Here is a 23,678-nt window from a genome sequence, read left to right on the forward strand (position 1 = left end):
TGGTATTAAATGTAGGCCTGTGCCTGTGTACATAGTGTACCAGGGACCCATGAGAAAAATAACATTGAATTCCTCACATGAGTGTGTTTTACGATTATTTTCCTGAGGGTCATAGTAGAGGCATTTATGGCTGTAGAAAAGGGAACTTTTCAAGAGTCATTTCATGGGGCAAGAGACACCAAAATGGTTATAAAAAGAAAAGCACCTCTGCATAGTAAGTCTTCCGGAAAACAGTGCTGCTAGGAACTTGGCATCACTACCCCTCTTCTTCCCCAGGTCATCTTCATTTTCTTTTTTCCCTGAGGAGCTGTGAGATATAAAAAACAGGTGGGGTTTGATTGCAACTGTTTCTGCTACTGAAAGATTCCACTCTTTAAAACCAAAAAATTTAAAAGGGGATAAAAACTGCCTACAGAGGATTTTTTCCTCTGGACAGTCCTATCATTTATGACACACAGGGCTCAGCCCTTGGCTGCCATTAGCTTTGAGAAAACTATTGAACTCCTTCCCCTGTATTTTGTATTTCTAAATACTACAGCTGCCATAAACTTGGATTTATGTGCTTCAACAGAAAGAGTGGACAAAGAAGCCCATGCTTTTGAAGGAACAGAGTCACATTTTAAAGGAGAAATAAAAGCAAAGAGCAAATTTGGGTTTAGGGATTCTGCCCTCCCAAATCCCTAGAACAGGTGTGGTTACCTCAAAAACAGAAATAACAAGTACGTTCTCTTGCCAAGACAGCAGTTTTCTTTAATAACTTTGAGTTTACCTCTTGCTACACAGCATGATTTCTTTTAGCAATTGGTATGAGGACAATCCCTTTTATATTATAAAATTAGAGAGTTCCATTATTCACCTATCACTGTCACTATGTACCTGTCACCCCAAAAATGAGGAGAAAGGGAACATTCAAGAAAGTCATGTAAGAACACTATTTCCTAAGTTTTATTTTCTGGAACATCCAATTCACAAAATATGCTAGTAAGTGTTCTGAGAAAAAAGATTCTGTGGTCAAGTAAGATTGGGAAATGTTACTTTAGTTAAGGCCAAACAAATATCTTTTCTGAATAACTTCTTAGAACGTTTAGTTACTAATTTGCATTGTGAATCATCAAAACGAGGATATTATATGTAAACATTTTGATAAGAAGACTTTTTCTTATCATGGGAATAAAATGGTAAAACAGAGCAAAAAAATAAAGTTCCTGTTTACAAGTCAGTCAGTGCCTAGTGTAAAGACAACCCCATAAACAGACTTTTAAAATCAAGTGATAAAAGTGCAACAATTAAGGTAAATACAGAGAGGACTGGAAATCCAATAGGAGGAAACTAACCAGGGAGGTGGAGTCAGTCCTTTCTGGAGGGGGTGACGGTGGAGCTGAGCCTTCACAAGTGGCATCATTCCAGCTCCTTCTACTTTGGTCCACCATTTCCGATCATCCACATGGAGCAAACAACTTTATCTTCAATAAAGCATATAGATTTTCTATTTTGGTTTTTATGTACATTTGCTTTTTGTTGTCTTTGGAAGCCAGATAGATCTAGATCCAAGTCTCAGCTCTGCCTCTTCCTACCTCTCTGATCTTGACCAACTACCTTAACCTCTTCTGTTTTTCAGAATTGTCATGAGAATTAGAGATGATATAAGTAGCACTAGCAGAGTGCCTGAAAAACAATAGGTTTAACCATTTAGACAATTATTATTTTTATTAGGTTTTAAGATTGGAATGCATTTAAGATATCTAATCTAAGTATTCTCTAGATATATACTAATCCCATTCTATAATACGTTCATAATACAGCTTCTATTTGAAACTCTGCTTCAATTCAATTTTGTTTAATAAGCTCTCAGACTCTAAAAGGCATAGTGCTACATATGGGATATATACAAAATGAATTGACCACAGACTTTGTCCTGGATCAAAAGTTTCCAGTTTAATGTAGGAGTGGGGTGGAGTTAGAGAAAGTAAGAGCATAACAATGGGCACAATGGATGTGGAAGCCAATACATAAGAAGTAAAGATAAGACACTATAGGAGAGAATATCACTTCTCTTTGCTGGATGAGGAAAGACTTCCTGAAAGAAGTGACATTTAAGCAGGGCCATAATATATGAGGAATATATGGACATAAGAGATTAGCAAGGGAAGAAATCCAGGAGAAGACAACAGAAGGAGCAAGGTTATAATTGATTAATTTGGCCAACTTATGAAGCTACTGTGGGTGACAAATGGAAGATGAAACCAGAAAGATAAGTTAGTAACAGATTATGAAAGGCAAGACAGTTCACTGTCCATTTTTATCAATATGTTACATTAGACATCTCCATAAAACACAACAAACATCCTTTAAATGCATAGCTGAATCAACTAGAAAGGAAAATCCACAGGAACCAAAAAACAAAAATTCTGCAAACTTCACTAGTAAGCTCATGAGCTGACCCTGGGACTAACAAAGATCTTGACTTTTATGTACCTAAGGGGACAATGAATGAGACATTAGGTGTGGAGTGTTGGAGATAGATGGTTGATATCTATCCCCCAAAGTAAGAGCCATCCAAAGGCTATGAAAAGAAAGTATAGGGCTTAAAAATATTCATCTGCTGTTATAGACATTCACAAATAAAATCTGTTTGTCAGCCTGGAGATAAAAACAAAATTGTCTTCTCTGATTATTTGTTACCAAAGTCCTGGTTGCACTTGAATTTGGAATTTGAATAAATGCTACATGAGTGACTTGGAAAGCTGCAAGCTGAGAAATTAACAGAAAAGGGATTCCAGACATGTGTTATTTTGGTAGCTCCAGGAAGAAGTGAGTGCAAAATTATTCTGGCCAGACACACCATCAAAATAGTTATAAAATGTTTTTTAAGCTAATGCCCCACTGAAGAATAGGTCACAAAGAAAAATCACATAATAATGAGGGAACAATCATTAGAGGGAGGTAGATGATCAGTAAAAAAGAGGTAGACCTCCTAAAACCTCAGATAATAGAAACTATGAAATAAGTACTTTAAAAATGATTAAAGACATTAAAAAAAGAGAAATCACATATATGAGATAGGAGTAACAAACCATTAAAAATATGTATCTGAGAAAGAATATATAAATAAAATATACAGTCATTGATATTAAAAACAATGCATAATATAAATAGTAGCCTGAAATAAGCTGAAGAAAAATTAGTGAACTGGAAAATAGACCTGAAGAAATTGCCAAGAATATACTACAGAGAGATAAACATTAAAAAATTTAGGAGACATGGAAGATGGGATTCAAAATGATAAATAAAAATGGCAGGGGAATTAATATTTGAAAGATGATAGCTAAAATTGTCCCATTTTTCTCACTAATGTCACTCACCACTGTGACTATAATCCAACCCACCATTTTCTTTCACCAGGATTATTTCAGTAGCCTCCTACCAGACCTTCCTGCTTCTGCCCTTGGCTCTACAGTTTGCTCTCAACATCTGAACCTTAAAAGGTGCAAGTCAGTTCATGTCATGTCAACCCTCTGCTTAGCCAACCAATGGCTTCCCATTAATGATTAAAGTACTTACAATGACTGATACAGCCCTATGTGATTTGTACCTGTTAACTCTCTGAACACATCCCCTTCAACTCTCTACCTTGTCACTCTGCTCCAGCCATACCTCTGTCTTGACTGTTCCTCAATCACTAACCATGTTTCCACCTCAGAACTTTTGATCTTGCAGTTTCCTCTGGTTGTATAATTTTTCCTCAGATACTGTTTTCAGGCCTTTGCACAAATATCACCTTATGTGTGAAGCCTTGCTTAATAATTCAAAAACTTAGCATAAATGGACCATATCCTAGAAAAATATAGCTATCACAAATGACCCAAGAAGAAAATGTAAAATCAGATGATCACCTCAATAGATGAAGACAAAACTTCTGATAAAATTCAACAACTTGAACAAATTGATAAAAGAGAGAGAATGCATTATAGCCTACATATGGAGAAAGGATGTAAAAATTACTTATTAGGAAAGAAAAATAAAAATATATCTTTCACATCACATGCAAACATAAATTTTAGTTGAATACATAGCATATAATATTTATGTACCTTTTAAAACCTGGAAAATACCATGAATTGTTTTTGTATATATTTTATACATAGCAGAAATATAAACACATGTGCAGGAATGATGCACATCAAAATCAGGACAAGAGTTGAAAAGTTGACTCTGAATGATAGAAATTTTAGGAATACCTTTGTCAGTACATTTTGCTTATACTTTCCATCTCTTGTGATCATAAGAGTGATTGAAGATAAATATCCACATTTGTATAAGTTTAGAAGAGTGTTTTCACATGAAGCTAATATACTGTTATAAATCAATGATACTTCAATAAAAAATAAAATAAAGGGTGGTAGTCTGATGGCTTAAACAAAATTCTTATAATAAAAAAAGTGTTTTTAAAAATTATAAGATAGACAAGCCTCTTAGATAGCCTTATCCACCAGAGGGCAGACAGCAGAAGCAAGAACAACTATAGTCCTGCAGCCTGTGGAACAAAAACCATATTCACAGAAAGATAGACAAGATGAAAAGGCAGAGGACCATGTACCAGATGAAGGAACAAGATAAAACCCCAGAAAAACAACTAAATGAAGTGGAGATAGGCAACCTTCCAGAAAAAGAATTCAAAATAATGATAGTGAAGATGATCCAGGACCTCAGAAAAAGAATGGAGGCAAAAATCGAGAAGGTGCAAGAAATGTTCAACAAAGACCTAGAAGAGTTAAAGAACAAACAAAGAGATGAGCAATACAATAACTGAAATGAAAATTACACTAGAAAGAATCAATAGCAGAATAACTGAGGTAGAAGAACGGATAAGTGACCTGGAAGACAGAATGGTGGAATTCACTGCTGCTGAACAGAATAAAGAAAAAAGAATGAAAGGAAATGAAGACAGCCTAAGAGACCTCTGGGACAACATTAAATGCAACAACATTTGCATAATAGGTGTCCCAGAAGGAGAAGAGAGAGAGAAAGGACCCGAGAAAATATTTGGAGAGATTATAGTCAGAAACTTCCCTCACATGGGAAAGAAAATAGCCACCCAAGTCCAGGAAGTGTGGAGAGTACCATACAGGAAAAACCCAAGGAGAAACATGCTGAGACACACAGTAATCAAATTGGCAAAAAATAAGGCAAAGAAAAATTATTGAAAACAGCAAGGGAAAAATGACAAATAACATACAAGGGAACTCGCATAAGGTTAACAGCTGATTTCTCAGCAGAAACTCTACAAGTCAGAAGGGAGTGGCATGATATACTTAAAGTGATGAAAAGGAAGAACCTACAACCAAGATTACTCTATCTGGCAAGGATCTCATTCAGATTCGATGGAGAAATCAAAAGCTTTACAGACAAGCAAAAGCTAAAAGAATTCAGCACCACCAAACCAGCTCTACAACAAATTCTAAAGGAACTTCTCTAAGTAGGAAACACAAGAGTAGAAAAGGACATAAGAAACATACCCAAAACAGTTAAGAAAATGGTCATAGGAATATACATATCGATAATTATCTTAAATGTGAATGGATTAAATGCTCCAACCAAAAGACACAGGCTTGCTGAATGGATACAGAAACAAGACCCATATATATGCTGTCTACATGAGACCCACTTCAGACTTAGGGACACATACAGACTGAAAGTGAGGGGATGGAAAAAGATATTCCATGCAAATGCAAATCAAAAGAAAGCTGGAGTAACAATATTCATATCAGATAAAATAGACTTTAAAGAATGTTACAAGAGACAAGGAAGGACACTACATAATGATCAAGGGATCAATCCAAGAGGAAGAGATAACAATTATAACTATATATGCACCCAACATAGGAGCACCTCAATACATAAGGCAACTGCTAACAGCTATAAAAGAGGAAATCAACAGTAACACAAAAATAGTGGGGGACTTTAACACCTCACTTACACCAATGGACAGATCATCCAAAATGAAAATAAATAAGGAAACACAAGCTTTAAATGACACAATAGACCAGATAGATTTAATTGATATTTATAGGACATTCCATCCAAAAACAGCAGATTTCACTTTCTTCTCAAGAGTGCACAGAACATTCTCCAGGATAGGTCACATCTTGGGTCACAAATCAAGACTCAGTAAATTTAAGAAAATTGAAATCATATCAAGCATCTTTTCTGACCACAACACTATGAGATTAGAAATGAATTACAGGGAAAAAAACATGAAAAACTCAAACACATGGTGGCTAAACAATACATTACTAAATAACCAAGAGATCACTGAAGAAATCAAAGAGGAAATTAAAAAATACCTAGAGACAAATGACAATGAAAACACAACAATCCTAAACCTATGGGATGCAGCAAAAGCAGTTCTAAGAGGGAAGTTTATAGCTATACAAGCCTACCTCAAGAAACAAGAAAAATCTCAAATAAACAATCTAACTTTACACCTAAAGGAACTAGAGAAAGGAGAACAAACAAAACCCAAAGTTAGCAGACGGAAAGAAATCATAAAGATTAGAGCAGAAATAAATGAAATAGAAACACAGAAAAGAATAGAAAAATATCAATAAAACTAAAAGCTGGTTCTTTGAGAAGATAAACAAAATTGATAAACCATTAGCAAGACTCATCTCAATAAAATTAAAAAGGAGAATTTACAACAGACACTGCAGAAATACAAAGCATCCTAAGAGACTACTACAAGCAACTCTATGCCAATGAAATGGACAACCTGGAAGAAATGGATAAATTCTTAGAAATGTATAACCTTCCAAGACTGAACCAGGAAGAAATAGAAAATATGAACAGACCAATCACAAGTCATGAAATTGAAACTGTGATTAAAAATCTTCCAACAAACAAAAGTCCAGGAAGAGATGGCTTCACAGGTGAATTCTATCAAACATTTAGAGAAGAGCTAATACCTATCCTTCTCAAACTCTTCCAAAAAATTGAGGAGGAAGGAATACTCCAAAACTCATTTTATGAAGCCACCATTACCCATACCAAAACCAGACAAAGATACTACAAAAAAAGAAAATTACAGACCAATATCACTGATGAATATACATGAAAAAATCCTCAACAAAATACTAGCAAACAGAATCCAACAATGCATGAAAAGTATCATACACCTTGATCAAGTGGGATTTATCCCAGGGATACAAGAATTCTTCAATATAAATCAATCAGTCAATGTGATACACCATATTAATAAATTGAAAAATAAAAATCATATGATCATCTCAGATGCAGAAAAAGCTTTTGACAAAATTCAACACCCATTTATGATAAAAACTCTCCAGAATGTGGACATAGAGGGAACCTACCTCAACATCATAAACCCCATATGTGACAAACCTACAGCAAACCTAATTCTCAATGGTGAAAAACTGAAAGCATTCCCTCTAAGATCAGGAATAAGACAAGGATGTCCACTTTCACCACTATTATTCAACAAAGTTTTGGAAGTCCTAGCCACTGCAATCAGAAAAGAAAAAGAAATAGAAGGAATACAAATTGGAAAAGAAGAAGAAAAACTGTCACTGTTTGCAGATGACATGATACTCTACATAGAGAATCCTAAAGATGCCACCAGAAAACTACTAGAGTTAATCAATGAATTTGGTAAAGTTGCAGGATACAAAGTTAATGCACAGAAATCTCTTGCATTCCTATATACTAATGATGAAACTTCTGAAAGAGGAATTAAGGAAACACTTCCATTTACCTTTGCAACAAAAAATATAAAATACCTAGGAATAAACCTACCTAGGGAGACAAAAGACCTGTATGCAGAAAACTATAAGACACTGATGAAAGAAATTAAAAATGATACCAACAGATGGAGAGATATACCATGTTCTTGGTTTCTTGGAAGAATCAATATTGTGAAAATGACTCTACTACCCAAAGCAATCTACAGATTCAGTGCAATCCCTATCTAATTACCAATGGCATTTTTTACAGAACTAGAACAAAATGTCTTAAAATTTGTATGGAGACACAAAAGACCCCGAATAGCCAAAGCAGTCTTGGGGGAAAAAAGCGGAGCTGGAGGAATCAGACTCCCTGACTTCAGACTACACAACAAAGCTACAGTAATCAAGGCAATATGGTCCTGGCACCAAAATAGAAATATAGATCAATGGAACAAGAAAGAAAGCCCGGAGATAAACCCATGCACTTGTGGTCAGCTAATCTATGACAAAGGAGGCAAGAATATACAATGGAGAAAAGACAGTCTCTTCAATAAGTGGTGCTGGGAAAACTGGACAGCTACATGTAAAAGTATGAAATTAGAACACTCCCTAACACCATACACAAAAATAAACTCAAAATGGATTTGAGACCTAAATGTAAGACTGGACACTATAAAACTCTTAGAGGAAAACATAGGAAGAGCACTCTTTGACATTAATCACAGCAAGATCTTTTTTGATCCATCTCCTAGAGTAATGGAAATAAAAACAAAAATAAACAAATGGGACCTAATGAAACTTCAAAGCTTTTGCACAGCAAAGGGAACCATAAACAAGATGAAAAGACAACCCTCAGAATGGCAGAAAATATTTGCAAACAAATTAATGGACAAAGGATTAATCTCCAAAATATATAAACAGCTCATGCAGCTCAATATTAATAAAACAACCAACCCAATCCAAAAATGGGCAGAAGACCTTAATAGACATTTCTCCAAAGAAGATATACAGATGGCCAAGAAGCACATGAAAAGCTGCTCAACATCACTAATTATTAGAGAAATGAAAATCAAAATTACAATGAGGTATCACCTCACACCTGTTAGAATGGGCATCATCAGAAAATGTACAAACAACAAATGCTGGAGAGGGTGTGGAGAAAAGGGAACCCTCTTGCACTGCTGGTGGGAATGTATATTTATGCAACCAGTATGAAGAACAATATGGAGGTTCCTTAAAAAACTAAAAATAGAATTGCCATATCATCCAGCAATCCCACTACTGGGCATATACCCAGAGAAAACCATAATTCAAAAAGACACGTGCACCCCAATGTTCATTGCAGCACTATTTACAATAGTCAGATCATGGAAGCAACTTAAATGCCCATCGACAGACGAATGGATAAAGAGGATGTGGTACATATACACAATGGAATATTACTCAGCCATAAAAAGGAATGAAATTGGGTCATTTGTAGAGACGCGGATGGATCTAGAGACTGTCATACAGAGTGAAGTAAGTCAGAAAGAGAAAAACAAATATCGTATATTAGTGCATATATGTGGAACCTAGAAAAATGGTACAGATGAGCCAGTCTGCAGGGCAGAATTAGAGACACAGATGCAGAGAACAAACATATGGACACCAAGGGGGGAAAGCGGTGGGGGGTGGGGGGGTGGTGGGATGAATTGGGAGATTGGGATTGACATGTATACACTGATGTGTATAAAATTGATGACCAATAAGAACCTGCTGTATAAAAAAATAAATAAAATTAAATTCAAAAAATAATTATAAGATATAAATTTTCAGTGACAAGGGAAAAAAAAAATCAGGACATGGTTTACTTCTGGGAAGGGCAGAAAGGGAGTGGGATGAAGGAGGGTATCACAGAAGCCTACAACTCTAGCTCTAATTATTAGTGTCATTTTTGAAAAGACTTGATGCAGTCACAGCTAAATGTTAAGATTTGGCAAGGCTGGATTTTGGATACATGTGTGCTTATTATGTTGTTCATTGTATTTTTCAATATGTTTACTAAGTAGAGACATTAAAAAAAAGATTATTTTCTAAATAGAAGAGAAGCTTAGGCCAAATAATCTGTCTTTTTTCTGTAAGTGGTAAGGAACTTTAGAATATCTTTAGCAGGAAGTCTGACCACTTAGAGCATCAACAGGCCATCAGAGGAACCTGAGTGCTGTATCTTCAATGTCATAGAATGGAGCTCAACAACGCTCAATTCAAATAAATATCCAGAATGAATTGGTACAGTCAGGATTGGCCTTGCTAAGTCAGCCATGGAACAAAGATCCTTTATTGAGAAACTTTCTCGAGAGAATAATATTAAACTATTTCTTCTGTTTATTTGTCAAGGCACCCAAAGACAACCACACAACATTGTGAAACTTTTGGAACATAACCAATTTAAACTGGTGGTGTTTGGAGCTGGGAGAAGGAAAGCTTCTCCATGAAAAGCTTTTGAGGCTACACAACACCTTTGTTATCACAAGGTTATAAATCAAGCAGAAGCAAAAGCCAAATGTGTTTCTCTGAAGAGCAATGTTTATAAGATTGTGTATAGGAAGAATCATTTAAAAACTGCCTTTGCTTGCCATAGCTTGTAAAAAATTCTCCTGTAGAATTGTAATCCCATTATTGATGTTTTCTTTTTCAATTTCTCTGTGTAATATGTAATTATTTCAACCTCTGCCCCTTTGTGTGGTCTATTGGTGGGCTAGAATTCAGAAGAGTTTTTTTCTAAGAACTCCAATAGACTCAAGATAGTGATCTTTCCCCTCAACTCATATTCTCTGACCTAAATAGTTTTATTTCTTGAGTGTGCCCCAATGATTTGAATAGGACAAAACATTCAAAACATAGCATTCTCATAAAGTATTTAATCTCAAAGAGAAGAAAGCTTTATTCCCTCAAGTAAAGAGAGACGTAATGCCACAATATGAATTGCTCTTCATTTCTCTGTTTTTTATTTATTTATTTATTTTGGTGAGACTGTTTCTGTCTAGATAAAGGAACAAGATGGCCAGAGCCATTATATGAATAATTTGATTCTAGTATGTTTGGCCAAAAGATTGGATGACCAAAGCAAAAGTGAAGATTTTAAGATATTTATCTATTAGGCGGAAACTTCACACTGGAGGTATTCAGGAAAGATTGGGAATCTACCTTTAAGGGATGAGAAGTTAAAGACAGAAGATGCAACTGGGGGAAAGGAAAGGAATGGACATTTTCTGTGCACTTGACTGTGTTCCAGATACTCCACGTAGATCATCTAAGTGAAATATTGCACTGTCTCCATGGAATACTTATTGTGTTCCTCATGTCACAGATGACAACGTAAGATTCTAACAGACAGAATAATGAGTCTAAGACCAAGTGGTTGGCATGGAGGTACATTGTTCAGATCTCCTTTTAAGAAAATCTGCTGCACGTAGTGTAGATGATGCTGTTGCTGCATCTTCAGAGCTACACTGACATTCATGCCAAGGCCACACTTCACTCAGGCTGCTCCCAGGCCATGACTGAGCACAGCAGTGGCACTAAAGCCAGTCCACTCCTGCCCCATGGGGAATTCCTCCAACTTTGCTCTGAGGCTCGGCATTGGCCTGGTCATACTCAAAACTGCAGTCAGAGATTCTATCTGATGCTCCTTCATCTCTACTCTCCTTTTAAAGCTGGAAGACCTACATCACCTACCCTCTCCTATTCCCCCCATCTCTATCCTTCATAATCATTCCCGCAGTAAGTCTCTTGTATATCCCATCTTGTCATCTGCATCTCAAAGGACCTTACCTGACAAAGGTCACATAAATAATAACTGTCAGAATAAGAGGCAAATGCAAAGGCATCACTCTTTCAATATTGACATTAATACTAATAGTACTAATATTGATACTACTAATAAGTAACATTAAGACATATACCGTTTGTTAAGTGTTTACTAAGAACTAGATATTACGCTCAGACTTTCATGCGTTATCTCACTCAGTTTTTCATAACAACTTCATATGACAGATGTTACTATCTGCATTTTACAGATGAGAAGACAAAGGCTTAGAGATGTCAATTAATTTACACAGGTCACATAATTTTTTTTTTTTCTGCATTGGGTCTTCGTTGCTGTGTGCGGGCTTTCTCTAGTTGCCTCGAGCAGGGGCTACTCTTCGTTGCGGTGCGTGGGTTCATTGCAGTGGCTTCTCTTGTTGTGGGGCACAGGCCCCAGAATGCACGGGCTTCAGTAGTTGTAGCACTTGTGCTCAGTAGTTGTGGCACACAGGCTTAGTTGCTCCATTAGCATGTGGGATCCTCCCAGACCAGGGATCAAACCCGTGTCCCCTGAATTGGCAGGCAGATTCTCAACTACTGTGCCACCAGGGAAGTCCCTACCCAGGTCACATAATTATCCAGTGGCATAGCCAGGATTTGCACTGGGGTCTGTATGGCTCTAAAATCCATGTTCTTAATGCCTCTGTACATTTTATATACTATATTGCTTATCACAAACCACTCTGCCTTCTTCCAGCTTTCATCACCTTGCGTGCTTTAGGACTATGACTTGATGGGTATTTTTTCACTTGAATTTACAATAAGCAACAACTATTTATAAAATGCCAAATCTGTGCCCAGGTTTTTGGCTATATCCTGAGGAGCCAATAGAAGAAAATTCAATATGTCACCTCCCTTCTTAAAAACCTTTGCATGTCCTCCCACTGTGAGAAGAAACTAGCTTCTGCCCTCAGGGAAAATCATTATTAATCTGGCAGGTTATTAACAATTTAAATAAAAAGAAAGAACCATCCAAGAAACTAGATAATTATAGGGTTGTTGTCAAGTGACACTAACTACTCTCCTGAACAAAATAAATTAAAAATAAACAAACTCCAAAGTCGATGAAATTTCAAAACAGCAAGGAGTGCATATTAGCTGGAAAAAAGAAATTAGATCTTGAAAATTCTGTAAGATTTGGAAAGGCAGAAAATGTGGTATACCAAACCGGAGGTGAATAACAACAATTAGCTAACTGGAGGGAAAGAAATTAATCCTTAAAATAATGGGAGATTCAGGTAGAAATGTAACTAGTAATCTCTCACTTGGCATCACTTAAAACTTTTCCTCCTAGAGAATATAATGGAATGTACCTTGATGGAAATAATGTGCACTTGGCAGTCAGACAGACCTGCAACCCACAAGTCTGTCAACACGTATTGGTTAAACAATAAAAAAAATCGTGAACTAGGGCAACAAAGAGGATGTTTAATGATGCTGTATGGGAAATATAATGTTGTCCAGGTATCTCCCCAATGAAGGACTCTGTTTTAATCTTGGACTTCAGTCAGGAACTTACCTTCCTAACTCAAGGAGTCTTACAGTACTTTTTCATGCCATACCAAAAGAAATGTTTTTAAGACAGGGAGACAGACAACCACATACTAAATCCTAAAAGAAAAATAATGAGGCAGCTGGGCTGAGTACCCAGACTACAAAAAAATCTGTTGGATCCTATATTCAGAATCAAGATGTGCTAATTAGTAACTTTCTACCTATCACCTGTTAGTGTCTTGAAGCAAAGCCTCCTTATCAGTTCTTTAAAGAAACTTCAATGTTTGAAGTAAACACTAAAGAACAGCATGAGCAAAGGTTAAGAATCTTCTGTAAATAGTGTGAAGAGCTCTGCTGCAAATCATCAGTACCTCAGAATGAGGTTGTCTTAGGTACAATGGGGGAAAGACCCAGAAGGAGATCAGAAGAACTTGAGTGATATAGTGATGACTTAAGACCAGAACAAAACAGAAATTGTTCCATTAGTCTTACCTAGTTAAGGCCTTCCTCCGTAGTGAGAAGGAAATTAATGTTATTTTCACAAACCTGCTGCATAACATTTGTTCCTCTATTATATTATGCTTTAGACAATTATAGCCTGAGGTGCACATTCCATAAAGTTTTCCAGATTGGGCCATCCCCAAGTGCCCACGCTGATGCATTGAACGACTGGAATGGAATGAACTCCTAAGGAGACCAAGTGGGAATCCCTGGATGAGAGGAGAGACAGAAAATCTTGCTTATCAGTCTTCATTGAAATGTGTTACAAAGACTAATAATCTGGTGCATAATTTTAATAAGAAGCAGCAAATTGAAAGAGGAACAGAGTAACTAAAATGAGAAGACTGAAACAGTGAGTGTTGGGAAGATGTGGTTAGGAGGTTTAGAAGGGGTCAGGTCACAGGGTCTCCTAGGCTGTGCTACAAACAATGGGAGGACATGCAAAGGTTTTTAAGAAGGGAGGTGACATATTGAATTTGTATTTCCAGAAGATCTTTCAGACTGCAGTGCATATAATGAATCAGGGTAAGATATTGGATATCAGTGTATGAGTAACAAAGTTATAATAATAGTTCAGATAAGAAATAATGGTAGCTGGATTGTTGTTGGTGGTGTAAGTAGAAAGGGAGATAAGTTGAGGAGAAAGGGAAGAGGTAAACTGACAGAACTTGGAGGATGGGAAGGATGTCAGGGTAAGGAAGAAGAAGGTGTCTGAGATGGCTCCTAGGTTTCTGACTTGTTTAATTGGGTAGACGGTAGTGAATTCACTGAGCTAGGGAGCACTGGAAGAGGGTAAAATCTTGCAGGGAAAGATCATGGATTTGTTTTTGGATGTAAGTTTTAAGTGCTTTGAGACACGAGAAATGTGGAAGGTGGATACGTGTGTCTGGAGTCAGGAGAGTGGTCTTAATGGGGATGTAATAAGTAACTTGTAAATGACATGAAAGTGAGGATATTTCAAAGGTTAATTGCTACTGAAACTTAACACTGTACAGGGGAGAAAGAGAAATAAGAAATAGTTAATAGTGATTACCTCTGGGGAGGAGCTTAGAAAAGTAGAGGATGAGAGAGATGTACACTTGTTTATTTTGCATGAATTTATTTCTTACAGTGTGCATTTTCAGTAGTTTAAAAAATAAAAAATAGAGTTACCATATGATCCTGCAATCCCACTCCTGAACATATATCTGAAGAAAACTCTAATTTGAAAAGATACATGCACCCCAATTTTCATAGCAGCACTATTTACAATAGCCAGGACATGGAAGCAACCTAAATGACCATCAACAAATGAATTGATAAAGAATATGTGGTATATATACACAGTATATCTCTATGGATGTACCTAGAGATTGTCATATTAAGTGAAGTAAGTCTGGCGGAGAAAGACAAATATCTTATGACATAATTTATATGTGGAACCTAAAAAAGTGATACAAATGAACTTATTTACAAAACAGAATAGACTCACAGACATAGAAAACAAACTTATGGCTGCCAAAGGGGATAGCAGGGGGTGGGGATGATAAATTAGGAGTTTGTGATTAACATATACACACTACTATATATAAAATAGATAACCTACAGGGACCTACTGTGTAGCACAGGGAACTATACTCAATATCTTGTAATAGCCTATAAAGGAAAAGAATCTTAAAAAGAATATATATGTATATGTGACTGAATCACTTCACTGTACACTTGAAATTAACACAACATTGTAAATTAACTGTACTTCAATTTTCAAAAATCTCAATAATTACTTTTTAAAAGAGTTTGATAAAATTAGAGAGGCCCTTGAGAGAAGAGGAAATTTCTCTGCTTGATTTAATTTAGGGATGCCTGGTATAGCTGTGTAGGTTGTATGCTTCACAATAGCCGGGGGTGCCATTCACATAGATTACGATGTGTAGTATAAAGTCTAAACAACTGTACATGGTAGACATGATTACAATTATTTCAGATGCAAAACATCTTTGAAGATAGCCAAATAGATAATTAAAGTCCCACAAGAGCTAGAAGAGGTTACACCTAAATTTAGCCATCAAGAATAAGCAGGCAGAGGTCAGCTGAAGGGACGGCGGGATTGGGGAAGGTAGAAGGGAGACAACAGTTAAAGTAGCAATAGAGTGTCTACAGATTTGGCATGACAATATCTTTTTCTTATCAAAGATTCCAGTTAATGGGAAATATCAAATTTTTAATGTTCCATTCATTCTAATTTTGTCTTAAACCTACTGCTATAGATTTAACATACAAAATACTCTTTCAGACAATTGTCAGTTTAACCTTTTTGAAAGATGTGTCATTTATTAACAGCCAGGTCCCAACAGAACTAGAGGTTTATAAGAAGTTCTCAGAAAGAGAACCATGGACACAGGTATTTTCTCAAAATCACTTTAGCTCTTTTCTCCTTGATCTCTTACCAAATCCTTTGTTATAAGCTTTATTACAGGGTAATATAATTGTTCTTCTCTTTTTGTAGCCTTATAGACTGTAAGCTAGTTGAGGGTAAGTCTCTTTTACTTATTTAAATGTACAGTGTCTAGCAGAGTATTTAGTACAGAGTGGGTGCAAATGTACAACGGATAAGTGAATGAATGAATGGAAAGTATAACAATGGAATAACAATGGTTTGAGAACCAGGAACTAGGAAATGTAGTTTCTAGTCTTGAGTCTCCTCTGTGTGACTACTGGAAATGTACTTGATTATTTCATAGCTCAGTTTTCTTTTTTTCTTGGTTTAAGTTAATCTGTTAACTTAATCTGTTAATCTGTCATGTGCTTAGTGAATGAATAAGGCATAATCCTTCTGACTTCATATGGGAAAGGTGTCAAACATTTGCTAAATACCCAATACATGCTACAACTTTCATCCCGGCAGACACACACACACACACACAAACGGTCTCAATGTTAATCCTCATAACCATGCTTTGAGGTAGATATTATTGTTGTCACTTTTACAAATGAAGGAATTAAGATTCAAATATATTAACTGATGTTTCCGTTTCACAGAGAGTAAGTAACTGCAATAAAATCAGAGGCTGTCATAGACTAAAACCTTTCAACCTCACTGTGTTGCCACTTGTTTGAGAAAGTTTAAAACAGTATACACACACACACACAGGGCATCACCAGATATCAGCTCAAAGGCATATATTTGTTTGTTTCTGTATAAGATAGCAAAACAGGTTTTCATACCAACCCACACAGGATGTGAAGCAATATATTGACTCAAATATTTATTAAGTGGGGGCTAAAAGGTCCAGATTTTGCTGAAGATTGTTTTGTTTTGCTTTTTCCTTGTGACCAGGCAACAAACAACAAGTGAAGAAAGTGAAATGTTGGCAGACAACTTGGCTAAAGTAACAGACTTCTTTGTCATCCAGTCAGACACTGGAGATGGAAAACAATCTGCCTGTTATCTTTGTCTGCTCTCTCCTGGCTGAAAAATGGGGGATTCCTTAGAGGTAAAAGGGATAGTCTGTTCTTTACAGTTAAAACGGACCCTATACACAAAGGTTATGCCATATTTGCAAGAGTTGGGGGGAAGAAGAGAGAGAGAGAGAGATAAAGAATGAATGATGGACTCATACAAGATTATTTAGATTAAGAATGTATCTTGTTATACATAATAGCCCATTTTCTAAACACACAATGTTTGGGAATGCATGCATATGTAGTAAATGTGCTGGTGAGTTCAATATACGTGTACGTACTTAGTTTCTATCACAAATTAATGTTCTTCCTTCTCAGACATATTTTTCCTTTTGCCCTTTTGCAAAGAAAATTTTCTTTTCCCTCTTTCTTTTTCCTTTTGACTGTCAGGAATCTCAGAACTCATGCCCATACCTGATTATAAGTTTCCCTTGGCCTGGGGTTTCTATTGTAACGCGTCTATTTAGACAGGTCTTTTAGTAGCAGACCTCCTCCTATGCCTTTTGTTGTAGGCTGCAGCAAATCCTTGCTGGAGGTCTAAAGTAGACTCTATTAATAGCCTTGATTCTTCACCCATCCCAGCATGTACACCCTTGCCATTGCTTCATCATGGGTGGAGTGTACTTCCCTGACACTTGACTTGAGATTTGGCCCTGTAACTTGCTTGGGACAATAACAGAAGGTGGAAGTAGTACTGTGCTTAGGTTTTAAGAAACTTCGGTGTTTCCTCTTGCCCTCTTACATGTCTGCCATCGCCATGAGGTCATGCTCAGGCAGCACACTGGTCACAGGAGGCGGTTGAGAAGCACATAGAGCAGAATTGCCCTACCTGAGCCCAGCCCAGATCGGTTGTCAGGGGACCTCCGGTGGACTTGCAGATACATGAACAATAATAAATTACTGTTGTTTTAAACCACTGAGTTTTGAGGTAATTTTTTTATGCAGCAAGTTAACCAGCATAAAATATTTATATTTTAAATGTACACATTTGTGTTTATAGTCAGTAATAAAGTTTTAGTGAATATGTGTACAGTCTTTTAATTTTGAGAAACAGTATATTATTTCATAATTCAATAGTTTTGAACATGTTGTCTTTTTTGACTCAGTCTGGTTAAGGAATTTGTATTCATCCTTTAAAACCCTATTATCAGCTGAGAATTCTCTGTGAAGACTTGCCCGATGTCCCTTGAAAAGTAACTCACTTTCTTCCCTGTACTGAATGTATACCTTGAACAAATTTCTATTTTTTTCTAGCTCTCTCTAGATTTCTGTGACACCCAAGGTCAGAGACTATGTTTTATGTATCTTTTTAACCTATTTAATAGACATATCAGACATTAAAAAATATATGTAATTGGATATACTCTGTGATCAATTTCCAATCAGTTCACTTGTTAAGAATGTACTATCCAAGAAGATGGTCCTCCTAAGAATACTGAATGTGTTGCTTTTGAAAACAGAAAGCATTGATGTTGCTAAGGAAGCAAAGCACAGTATAGTACTCAAAGTATAGTGCAGTGAAATACAAGCCAACACAAATAATGCTCTCAAGCCCACGCTTGCTCCCAGGCATCAAGATGATAGCTAATAGATACATCACAACAATCCCGACCTTCAGTGAGAAAGAAGTGTCAAATTAATTTATTTCCATTGATTCTCAGAGGGCCCCAGTTACTTCATTATTCCTAATGATGTAGAATGGAATAATGTGATAAATGGAATAATGCAAATTATTTCCAAAAGCATAAAATAAGCTAGGGGAAAAATATATGCAGTTTGATAAAATGACAAATGTGGGAAGGACATTTTATGTTTTGGTCTAAATACCATGTATGGATGGAAAATAATTATGTATAGCTTAATGTGGATATGTGACTTGGAGCACAGAACCAGGAAAGAAATTTGTTGACCATAATGGGCACAGTGGCCCCATCATGAAATTTGTTACATTGTCTAGATAAATTAGGGTTAAAGTGGTCCCAGCTTCCTGTCTTGAAATACATAAAGCTGGTGATAGGTAAAGATATGGGTTACAATGATATCTACTTCTTATTCTAAATCATTTGTAAGTGATAAAATGACTGGGGTCCATAAAATCTGACCAGGATTTTTTGCACCACCAACAAAATAGTCTGACAAGCAAGGCAGTGTGGTGTGATAATTATAATAGTGAACATTTATTGAGCTAGGATTGCTCTCAGCATTTAACATGCATTAACTCATTTAAATCTCACAGCATTTGTTGAAGTAGTAATACTATTATCCTCATTTTACAGATAAGATTTTAAGATTAAGTTAATACTTAATCACAGTTAATTCCTTTCTCCCTGATTTCTGAGTTTCCAATCAAGTGAGAGATAAAACAAGGAATGAGAGAAACAGTTATCGATATGTCATATTATTATTAAATATTGATAAGGAATGATAGCTTGATCTATGACAAGATTAAGACTTCCAATTTTGTCCCTCCAAGTTCAAATGTATATGCAAAGAAAACACAACAAATATATTCATTCTTCCTCCACTGACATGAGACAGCATCTATGTTACATATGTAGTTCCCATCAATTATTGGATCTGCTTCTGAGCTTTGTAATTTTTTCCATGGCTATACTTGTCTATTTCTGGGCATATTCCACAGTTTTAATGGCTATGCCTTTAAAATATGTCTTTTTAAAATTAAAATATAGTTGATTTACAATATTGTATTAGTTTCATGTCAACAACAAAGTGATTCATATATATATATATAATATGTACATTCACATTATTTTTCATTATAGGTTATTACAAGTTATTGAATATAATTCCCTGTGCTATATAGTAAATCCTTTTTGCTTATCTATTTTATGTGTAGTAGTTTGTATCTGTTAATCCCATACTCCTAATTCATTCCTCCCCCCTCCCTTTCCTCTTTGGTAACCATAAATTTGTTTTCTATGTTTGTGAGTCTGTTTCTGTTTTACATCTAGATTCACTTGTATTACTTTTTAGATTCTATATATATGTGATATCACATAATATTTGTCTTTCTGACTTACTTTACTTAGTATGATAATCCCTAGGTCCATCCATATTGCTAAAAATGGCAGAATTTCATTCTTTTTTATGGCTGAGTAATATGCCACTGTGTATGTGTATGTATGTGTGTGTGTGTGTGTGTGTGTGTGTATGTATATATATATATATAAATCTTAAACCAATCATTTGTTGATGGGCACTTGGATTGCTTCCATGCCTTGGCTATTGTAAATAGTGCTGCCATGAACATTGGGGTGCATGTATCTTGTTGAATTAGAGTTTTCATCTTTTGGGGATATATGCCCAGGAGTGGGAGTGCTGGATCATATGGTAGCTCTATTTTTAGTTTTTTGAGGAACCTCCATGCTGTTTTCCATAGTGGCTGAACCAATTTACATTCCCAACAAGAGTGTCAGAGGGTTCCCTTTTCGCCACACCCTCTCCAGGATTTATAATTTGTAGACTTTTTAATGATAGCCATTCTGACTGGTATAAAGTGATACCTCATTGTGGTTTTGATTTGAATTTATCTAATAATTAGCAATGTTGAGCATCTTGTCATGTGCCTATTGTCCATCTGTATGTCTTCTTTGAAAAAATATCTATTTAGGTGTTCTACGCATTTTTGATTGGGTTGTTTGTTTTTTCGATATTGAGTTGTATGAGCTGTTTGTATAGTTTGGAGGTTAATCCATTGTTGGTTGTATCATTTGCAAATATCTTCTTCTATTCCATAGATTGTCTTTTCATTTTGTTGATTGTTTCCCTTACTGTGTAAAAGCTTTGAAGTTTGATTAGGTCCCATTTGTTTTTCCTTTTATTTCTTTTCCTTTGCAAGACTGACCTTAGAAAATATTGTACAATTTATGTCAGAGAATGTTTTTCCTAAGTTCTCTTCTAAGAGTTTTATGGTGTCATGTACTACATTTAGATCTTTATATCATTTTGAGCTTATTTTTTTATATGGTGTGAGGGAATGTTCTAATTTCATTGATTTAGATGTAGCTGTCCAGCTTTCCCAATACCACTTGTTGAAGAGACTGTCTTTTTTCCATTGTATATTCTTGCCTTCTTTGTCATAGTTTAATTGACCATAGATGTGTGGGTTTATTTCTGGGCTCTCTATTCTGTTCCATTGATCTATATGTCTGTTTTTGTGCCAAAACCAAGCTACTTTAATTACTGTAGCTTTGTAATATTGTCTGAAATATGGAAGGGTTAAGCCTCCAGCTTTGTTCTTTTTCCTCAGAATTGTTTTGGCAATTCTGGGTCTTTTGTGGTGCCAAATAAATTTTAGGATTATTTGTTCTACTTCTGTGAAGAATATCATTGGTATTTTGATAGGGATCTCATTAAGTCTGTAGATTGCTTTGGGTACTATGGCCATTCTAACAATATTAATTCTGCCAATCCAAGATCATGGGATATCTTTCCATTTGTTTGAATCATTTTCAATTTCCTTTATCAATGTTTTATAGTTTTCAATGTTTTATAGTTTTCAGCATATAGGTCTTTAACCTCCTTGGTTAAATTTATTCCTAGGTATTCTATTTTTTGATACAATTTTAAATGAGATTGTTTTGTTACTTTCTTTTTCAGATACTTCATTGTTTCTTTAAAGAAATGCAACAGATTTCTGTATATTAATCTTGTATCCTGCAACCTTGCTGAACTCATTTATTAGTTCTAATAGTTTTTCTGTGGAATCTTTTGGGTTCTCTATATAGAGTATCATATCATCACAAATAATGACAATCTTACCTCTTCCCTTCAAAACTCAATGGAAAAGATCAATAAAACCAAGAATTAGTTTTTGAAAAGATAAACAGAATTGGCAAAACTTTACTCAGTGTCACCAAGAAGAAAAGAGAGAGAGGACCCAGATAAACAAAGTAAGAAATGAAAGAGGAGAAATAGCAACTGATACTGAAGAAATACCAAAAAATCATAAGATAATACTATGAACAGTTATATGCCAATGAATGAGACAAGCTAGAAGAAATGGACAAGTTTCTTGGAACATGCTGCCTGCCAAAATTGAGTCAAAAAGAAACAGACAATTTGAATTGACCAATCACTAGAAATGAAATAGGATCTGTAATAAAACAAAAACTAAAACAAAAACAAAACTCCCTGCAAACAAAACTCTAGGACCAGATGGTTTCACTGAGAAATTCTACCAAACATACAGAGAAGAACTTATACCTATCCTTCTCAAACTATTCCAAAAGATTGAAGAGGAAGGAATACTCTCAAATTTATTCTATGAACCCACTATTACCCTGATACCAAAACCAGACAAAGACACTACAAAAAAGAAAATTACAGGCCAGTATTTTTACTTTTTTTTTTTTTTTTTTTTTTGGTGGTACATGGGCCTCTCACTGTTGTGGCATCTCCCATTGTGGAGCACAGGCTCCGGATGCACAGGATCAGCAGCGATGGCTCACAGGCCTAGCCACTCCGTGGCATGTGGGATCTTCCCGGACCGGGGCATGAACCTGTGTCCCCTGCATCGGCAGGCGGACTCTCAACCACTGCACCACCAGGGAAGCCGCAGGCCAGTATTTTTGATGAATATAAATGCAAAAATCCTCAACAAAATATTAGCAAACTGAATCTAACAATATGTAAAAATTATCATACACCATGATCAAGTTGGATTCATTCTGGTGTGGCAAAGATGGTTCAACATACACAAATCAATTAATATGATATACCACATTACCAAAATGAAAGACAAAAACCACATGTTCATCTCAATAGATGCAGAAAAACATTTGATAAAATTTAACATAAATTCATGATAAAAACTCTCAACAAAGTGGATTAGAGGGAACATATCTCAACATAATAAAAGCTATTTACAACAAACCCACAGCCAACATAATACTCAATAGTGAAAAGCTGAAACCCTTCCTGATAAATTCAGGAACAGACAAGGATGCCTACTCTCAGCACTTCTATTCAACATAGTATTGGAAGTCCTAGCTACAGTGATCAGACAAAAAAAACAAAAAAAAAATACATGATATTCAAATTGGAAGGAGAGAAGTAAAATATTTCTTAATAGCTGGTAGGACAAGTGCAATCACATTCTTCTTCATCTTCTTCAAATTATCTTGGCTATCCTCTGTTCTTATTCTCCCACTTGGATTTTATTGTCATCTTGCCAAATTTCATTTTTTAAAAAAGCTATGAAATTTTTAATCAGTATCATGATATATTTACAAATTAATATTGAGACAACTGCTAACTTCATGGTATTTATTCAATAATTCAGGACTTATTTTGTCTATGTGTTTTTCCCAAAAAAAGTCTCATCAATATTTTGTTATACTATTTTCATGTTCCTAGTATAAATCCTTTCCTCTTGCTGAACTATAGTTTTTACCACTTCTTTTAGTAAAGATCTTAACCTTTGTATGTCTGGAATTATTTTTTTCCTCATTACTTTTGAATAATGATTTTGTATCTTATGTGTATCTTATTTTAAGACTGCTTTCCTTCAGCATGCTGAAGATATTACTCCATTGTCTTTGTTCTTTGCTGTTGTTGATGAGAAGTCTGCTATCAGAATGATTGCCATTTTTGTAGGTAATCTTTCTATTTGTTTACTCTGTTGGCTTTAAAGAT

Source organism: Lagenorhynchus albirostris, chromosome 2 (genome assembly GCF_949774975.1).
Source record: "Lagenorhynchus albirostris chromosome 2, mLagAlb1.1, whole genome shotgun sequence".
Taxonomy (NCBI): domain Eukaryota; kingdom Metazoa; phylum Chordata; class Mammalia; order Artiodactyla; family Delphinidae; genus Lagenorhynchus; species Lagenorhynchus albirostris.